This window comes from Myotis brandtii, unplaced genomic scaffold (genome assembly GCF_000412655.1).
Source record: "Myotis brandtii unplaced genomic scaffold, ASM41265v1 scaffold435, whole genome shotgun sequence".
In the NCBI taxonomy this organism is placed as follows: domain Eukaryota; kingdom Metazoa; phylum Chordata; class Mammalia; order Chiroptera; family Vespertilionidae; genus Myotis; species Myotis brandtii.
This window is the reverse complement of record NW_005366635.1, coordinates 379983-386186: the sequence shown is the minus strand read 5'-3', so window position 1 is coordinate 386186 and position 6204 is coordinate 379983. Positions and strand designations below refer to the sequence as shown.

The 6204-nt window shown below is 49.1% G+C and overlaps 1 long non-coding RNA gene across 1 annotated transcript; it reads left to right on the top strand.

Moving 5' to 3' along the window:
* Positions 1-272: 272 nt before the first annotated feature.
* On the top strand, positions 273-3552 carry LOC106727496. The gene is made up of 2 exons (XR_001363712.1): positions 273-570; positions 3473-3552. It is a non-coding gene; the product is annotated as an uncharacterized LOC106727496 (long non-coding RNA).
* Positions 3553-6204: the final 2652 nt, after the last annotated feature.

Sequence of the window (6204 nt, the reverse complement as noted above, 5' to 3'; positions counted from 1 at the left end):
GAAAAGAATCGTGTCCCAGTCAACATTTCCTCACACAAGCCTCTCAGGAGAGCCGCCACTTTGTCTCTGTCTACATTACTGATCTTAATTCCAGGCGGAAATCCCTAGTTCTGCTTCCAAACCAGGCGGAGCCAAGTCCGACGGGAGGACAGATGCTTGCCTGCCTCGTTGTCTCCAATAGAGAGACTTCCCTGTCACCCAGGTTCTCGGGACACTCACGGGCACTCACCTGCTCCTCCAGGAAAACCTCTCCTCCTACTTCGCAGGACCCCTGAGGCACATGGTCGCCCCCTATTGCCCGGGCTTTTCAGGGCACTGGGATTACAACTGTCTGCCATGCGATCCTCACCAAGAATTCTACCCAGAAAATAAAACAACCCCTCCCCAAAAAAAGAACCATGCACAAACACAGCATGGCGGGGTTCTGCACCTCCCCCGTCCCCAGCCCTGCAAAGGAAGGCCCCCGGAACTGCTGGGCAGAGGTTCCCTATAAGGTGACCCAGCCACCCTGCCTGATATGACCGTTGGAGACATTTTTAACAAACACAGGGAAAGGTGTAGCTGTTTTATGTGTGTATATACTCATACACTAGCAGTGCCTAATTCCAAATTTCCGGTGGCATACGGATAATTTATTTTAGACCCTACGCAGGAATAAAACATGTAGAACATATATGCACTGTCCTTCAAGTAAGTGACTCATTATACTGCACACGACTACGGATCCATATACTTCTTACAGGAGACTTGGAAGGACACTGTCAGCACATCACGGCTCAAAAATGATCCTCTGCTGCCCTCCTGTGGCCATTCTGGGAAACAACACCTTGCGCCTCTGTCCATGGTGCTGAAGTCCCAGCTAAAGCCCCGTGAACACGACCAAAAATCTACCCCGAAAAAAACCCCGCAAAATCAGCCAGGCAGGCCCGGGCGGCGATCATTCCGTCCCTGGATGGACTGAAGTCACCACTCTGGGTTCTGCGCCTCTTCCCGCCCCAGTCTTGTAATGGGAGGCCCCAGAGACTGCTGCACTGATGTTCCCAGGAATGTGCCCCGCCCACCCTGCCTAAGGTGTTCCTTGGTGCCTTGGTTAACTGGAGTGCCGGGAGTGTCTGTCGGGCAAGCTAATGCTCTAACCATTGAGCGACACCAGCTACTGATTCCGTTCACTTTTAAAAAGGTAAATTTGAGACCTAGCCGGTTGGCTCAGTGGATAGAGCGCTGGCTAGAGGACTAAAGGGCGCGGGTTCAATTCAGGTCAAGGGCACAAACTTGGGTTGCAGGCTCCTTCCCGGCCAAGGCCCGAGTCCGGGCTTGTGCATGGGGCAACCAATCGATGTCATATTTGATATTCTCTCTGTCTTTCCCTCTCTCGTCCATTCTCTCTAAAGATCAATGGAGCCCTAGCCGGTTTGGCTCAGTGGGTAGAGCGTCGGCCTGCAGACTGAAGGGTCCCGGGTTCGACCCCCCTGGTTTGATTCTGGCCCGGGTTGTTGGCTTGATCCCCAGTAGGGGGTGTGCAGGTGGCAGCCGATCAATGATTCTCTTTCATCATTGAAGTGTCTATCTCTCTCTCCCTCTTCCTTCCTCTCTGAAATCAATAAAAGTATACTTTAAAAAATCAATGGAATAATATCCTTGGGTGAGGATTAAAATTAAGTGTAACCATATATATATTGGAAACCATTCCCAGCCACCCTTATGGGACATAAACCTTCCCTCCTACCCGCACTTTGCATGGGCATTTCTGTGGATTCGCACCTGCGAGAAACTAGGGTTTGCATCTCAGGTTCCCTAGCCAAAAGGTCACTTTTATAAGGAGAATCTAGTGCTTCTTCCCTCAGGAAATCCCAGAATTGAGCAAAGATCACAAGCCAGGCTCAGGAACTATATGTGAAATAAACTGATGGAGGAGGAAGGGTCTTTCACAAAACTGGAAGGTGGACATTTTATGTCATCTCTTAAGTCTGCTAGAGAAAAGGGGGTACAGTAAGAAGATTTGGGGGTGGGGAAGACACTAATAGTCTGGAAGAATGGGCTCACACCCCTGGAACTGATTTCCTGAAGAGAATCATGCCCCAGTCAACATTTCTTCACACAAACCTCTCAGGAGAGCCGCCGCTTTGTCTCTGTCTACGTTACTGATCTTAATTCCAGGCGGAAATCCCTGGTTCTGCTTCCAAACCAGGCGGAGCCAAGTCCGACGGGAGGACAGATGCTTGCCTGCCTCGTTGTCTCCAATAGATGTTGGCTTGATCCCCAGTAGGGGGTGTGCAGGTGGCAGCCGATCAATGATTCTCTTTCATCATTGAAGTGTCTATCTCTCTCTCCCTCTTCCTTCCTCTCTGAAATCAATAAAAGTATACTTTAAAAAATCAATGGAATAATATCCTTGGGTGAGGATTAAAATTAAGTGTAACCATATATATATTGGAAACCATTCCCAGCCACCCTAATGGGACATAAACCTTTCCTCCTACCCGCACTTTGCATGGGCATTTCTGTGGATTCGCACCTGCGAGAAACTAGGGTTTGCATGTCAGTTTCCCTAGCCAAAAGGTCACTTTTATAAGGAGAATCTAGTGCTTCTTCCCTCAGGAAATCCCAGAATTGAGCAAAGATCACAAGCCAGGCTCAGGAACCATATGTTAAATAAACTGATGGAGAAGGAAGGGTCGTTCACAAAACCAGAAGGTGGTAATCCTATTTCACCTCTTAACACTCCAGGTTGGGAAACTCTGCTAGAGAATAGGGGGTACAGTAAGAAGATTTGGGGGGGGGGGGGCAAGTCAGGCTCACACCCCTGGAACTGATTTCCTGAAGAGAATCATGCCCCAGTCAACATTTCTTCACACAAACCTCTCAGGAGAGCCGCCGCTTTGTCTCTGTCTACGTTACTGATCTTAATTCCAGGCGGAAATCCCTGGTTCTGCTTCCAAACCAGGCGGAGCCAAGTCCGACGGGAGGACAGATGCTTGCCTGCCTCGTTGTCTCCAATAGAGAGACTTCCCTGTCACCCAGGTTCTCGGGACACTCACGGGCACTGACCCCAGAGCTGCCCCTTTGGAGCGTGTGGAGGCAAGGGGGGGACCTAGTCACCACCTCCCAGCTCACCTGCTCCTCCAGGAAAACCTCTCCTCCTACTTGGCAGGTCCCCTGAGGCACATGGCTGCCCCATATTGCCCAGGCTTTTCAGGGCACTGGGATTACAACTGTCTGCCATGCGATCCTCACCAAGAATTCTACCCAGAAAATAAAGCAAACCAAAACAAAGAACCATGCACAAACACAGCAAGGCGGGGTTCTGCACCTCCCCCGTCCCCAGCCCTGCAAAGGAGGCCCGCGGAACAGCTGGGCAGAGGTGCCCTTTAACGTGACCCGGCCACCCTTCCTGATATGACTGTTGGAGACATTTTTAACAAACACAGGGAAAGGTGTAGCTGTTTTATGTGTGTATATACTCATACACTAGCAGTGCCTAATTCCAAACTTCCTGTGGCATACGGATAATTTATTTTAGATCCTACGCAGGAATAAAACATGTAGAACATATATGCACTGTCCTTCAAGTAAGTGACTCATTATACGGCACACGTCTACGGATCCATATACTTCTTACAGTAGACTTGGAAGGACACTGTCAGCACATCACGGCGGAAAAATGATCCTCTGCTGCCCTCCTGTGGCCACCCTGGGAAACAACACCTTGCGCCTCTGTCCATGGTGCTGAAATCCCAGCTAAAACCCCGTGAACACTACCAAAAGTTCTACCCCGCAAATCAGCCAGGCAGGCCAGGGTGGCAATCATTCCGTTCCTGGAGGGACTGAAGTCACCACTCTGAGTTCTGCGCCTCTTCCCGCCCCAGTCTTGTAATGGGAGGCCCCAGAGACTGCTGCACTGAGGTTCCCCGCCTACCTGCCTAAGGTGTTCCTCGGTGGCCTCTTTAACTGGAGAGCTGTGAGTGTCTGTCTGGCAGGCTGATGCTCTAACCACTGAGTGACACCAGTTACTGATTCCATTCACTTTTATAAAGGTAAATTGGAGACCTAGACGGTAGGCTCAGTGTATAGAGCGCTTGCTTGAGGACTAAAGGGCCGCGGGTTCAATTCAGGTCAAGGGCACATACCTGGGTTGCAGGCTCCTTCCCAGACAAGGCCCGGGTTCGGAGCAACCAATCGATGAGGCAACCAATCGATGTGATATTTGATATTCTCTCTGTCTTTCCCTCTCTCGTCCATTCTCTCTAAAAATCAATGGAGCCCTAGCCGGTTTGGCTCAGTGGATGGAGCAGCGTCCTGAAGACTGAAGGATTCCGGGTTTGATTCCTGGTTTGATTCTGGCCAAGGGTACATTCTCGAGTTGTTGACTTTATCCCAAGTTCGGGGTTTGCAGGTTGCAGCCGATTAATGATTCTCTTTCATTATTGAAGTTTCTATCTCTCTCTCTCCCTCCTCCTTCCTGTCAGAAATTAATAAAAGTATACTTTTAAAAATCAATGGAAAATATCCTTGGGTGAGGATTAAAATTAAGTGTAAACGTGTATATATTGGAAACCATTCCCAGCCGCCCTAAGGGACATAAATCTTCCTTTCTACCCGCACTTTGTATGGGCATTGCACCTGTGAGAAACTAGGGTTTGCATGTCAGTTTCCCTAGCCAGAGGGTCACTTTTATAGGGAAAATCTAGTGCTTATTCCCTTTGAATCCCAGAATCTAGCAAAAATCACAAGCCAGGCTCAGTAACTACATGTGAAATAAACTGATGGAGGAGGAAGGGTCTTTCACAAAACCAGAAGGTGAACATCCTTCTAGGTGTACCAGGTGATAATGCTGATTTTTTTTCAATAGATGGGGTTACACATATCCTGATATATATGTGATTTGATATGTATGCTATTTTGTTGTATTGACAACAAGCTTCAAAAATTCATGTCAAATTTTCTGAAGGTGTTAACATCATAGATATTTTTACGCTTAAAAAATGTCAAACTTCATGTCAGATAAAGAGCATTTGCAGGAAGATTTAATCCATTACATTATTTTGAAGAAAAGTGCTGCTGAAAGTTATCGTATACTTTGGAAATCTTATAGTGAACATGCTTCATCTCAAGATACTTGTGAACGCTGGTTTAAGCGCTTTTAAAGTAATGATTTCGATGTGATAGACAAAGAACGTCCAGGTCAATTTCAACCATGGTTTGATCGTGAAACAACCGAATAGGCCAGAAGACACGGCAAAGTAATTTTGCTTCGTGATGACGCACCATCACACACTTCAAAACCAGTTAAAGACACGTTAAAAGATCTTGCCTGGGATGTAACCCACCCGCCCTATTCACCAGACCTTGTTCCTTCAGATGACCACTTGTTCCGATCGATGGCACACGCACTTTCTGAGCAGCACTTCAAAACGTACAAAGAAGTGGAAAATGGGGTCTCTGAATGGTCTGCCTCAAAACAAGAAAGGTTCTATTGGGACGGTATCCACAAATTCCCTGAAAGATGGGGGAAATGTGGACGTAGCGATTGACATTACTTTGAACAAAGCACTTCTGATGTTTCTCTTGAAATTGTCGTGTTTTCTTTGATTACACATCCGCGTTATTAACCGGTACAACTGGTCCTTCTTACTCTGGACCTCAAAGGACGCTGTCAGCACATTGCCGCGCAAAAATGATCCTCTGCTGCCCTCCTGTGGCCATTCTAGGAATAACACTTTGCGCCTCTGTGGGGCTGAAGTCCCAGCTAAAGCCCTGTGAACACGACCTCAAATTCGACCCGGAATAAAAAACCCACAAAATCAGCCAGGCAGGCCAGGGCGGCGATCATTCCGTCCCTGGCGGGGCTGAAGTCACCACTCTGGGTTCTGCACCTCCTCCCGCCCAGCCCTGCAAAGGGAGGTCCCAGAGACTGCATAGCTGTGGTTCCCTCTGGCCCTCATTGCCCCCACTGCCCTGTGCCCCACCCCGCCCACCCGGGGCTGCACCCCATAGCGCTCCCTTGTAATGTCGCCAATCCCCATCCAGCGCCGCACCTCATAGCACCCCATTTGATGCCTCTGCTCTCTGCCCCCCTCCCCCCTCCCTGTGTTGTGTCCCTGCTCCTCACAGGCCCCCATTATAACTGCTGCTGCACCCTGCACTGCGCCCCTCAGCACTCCTCCTGTGATGCCTTCCCCACCCACCCTGCGCTTTCCCCCAAAG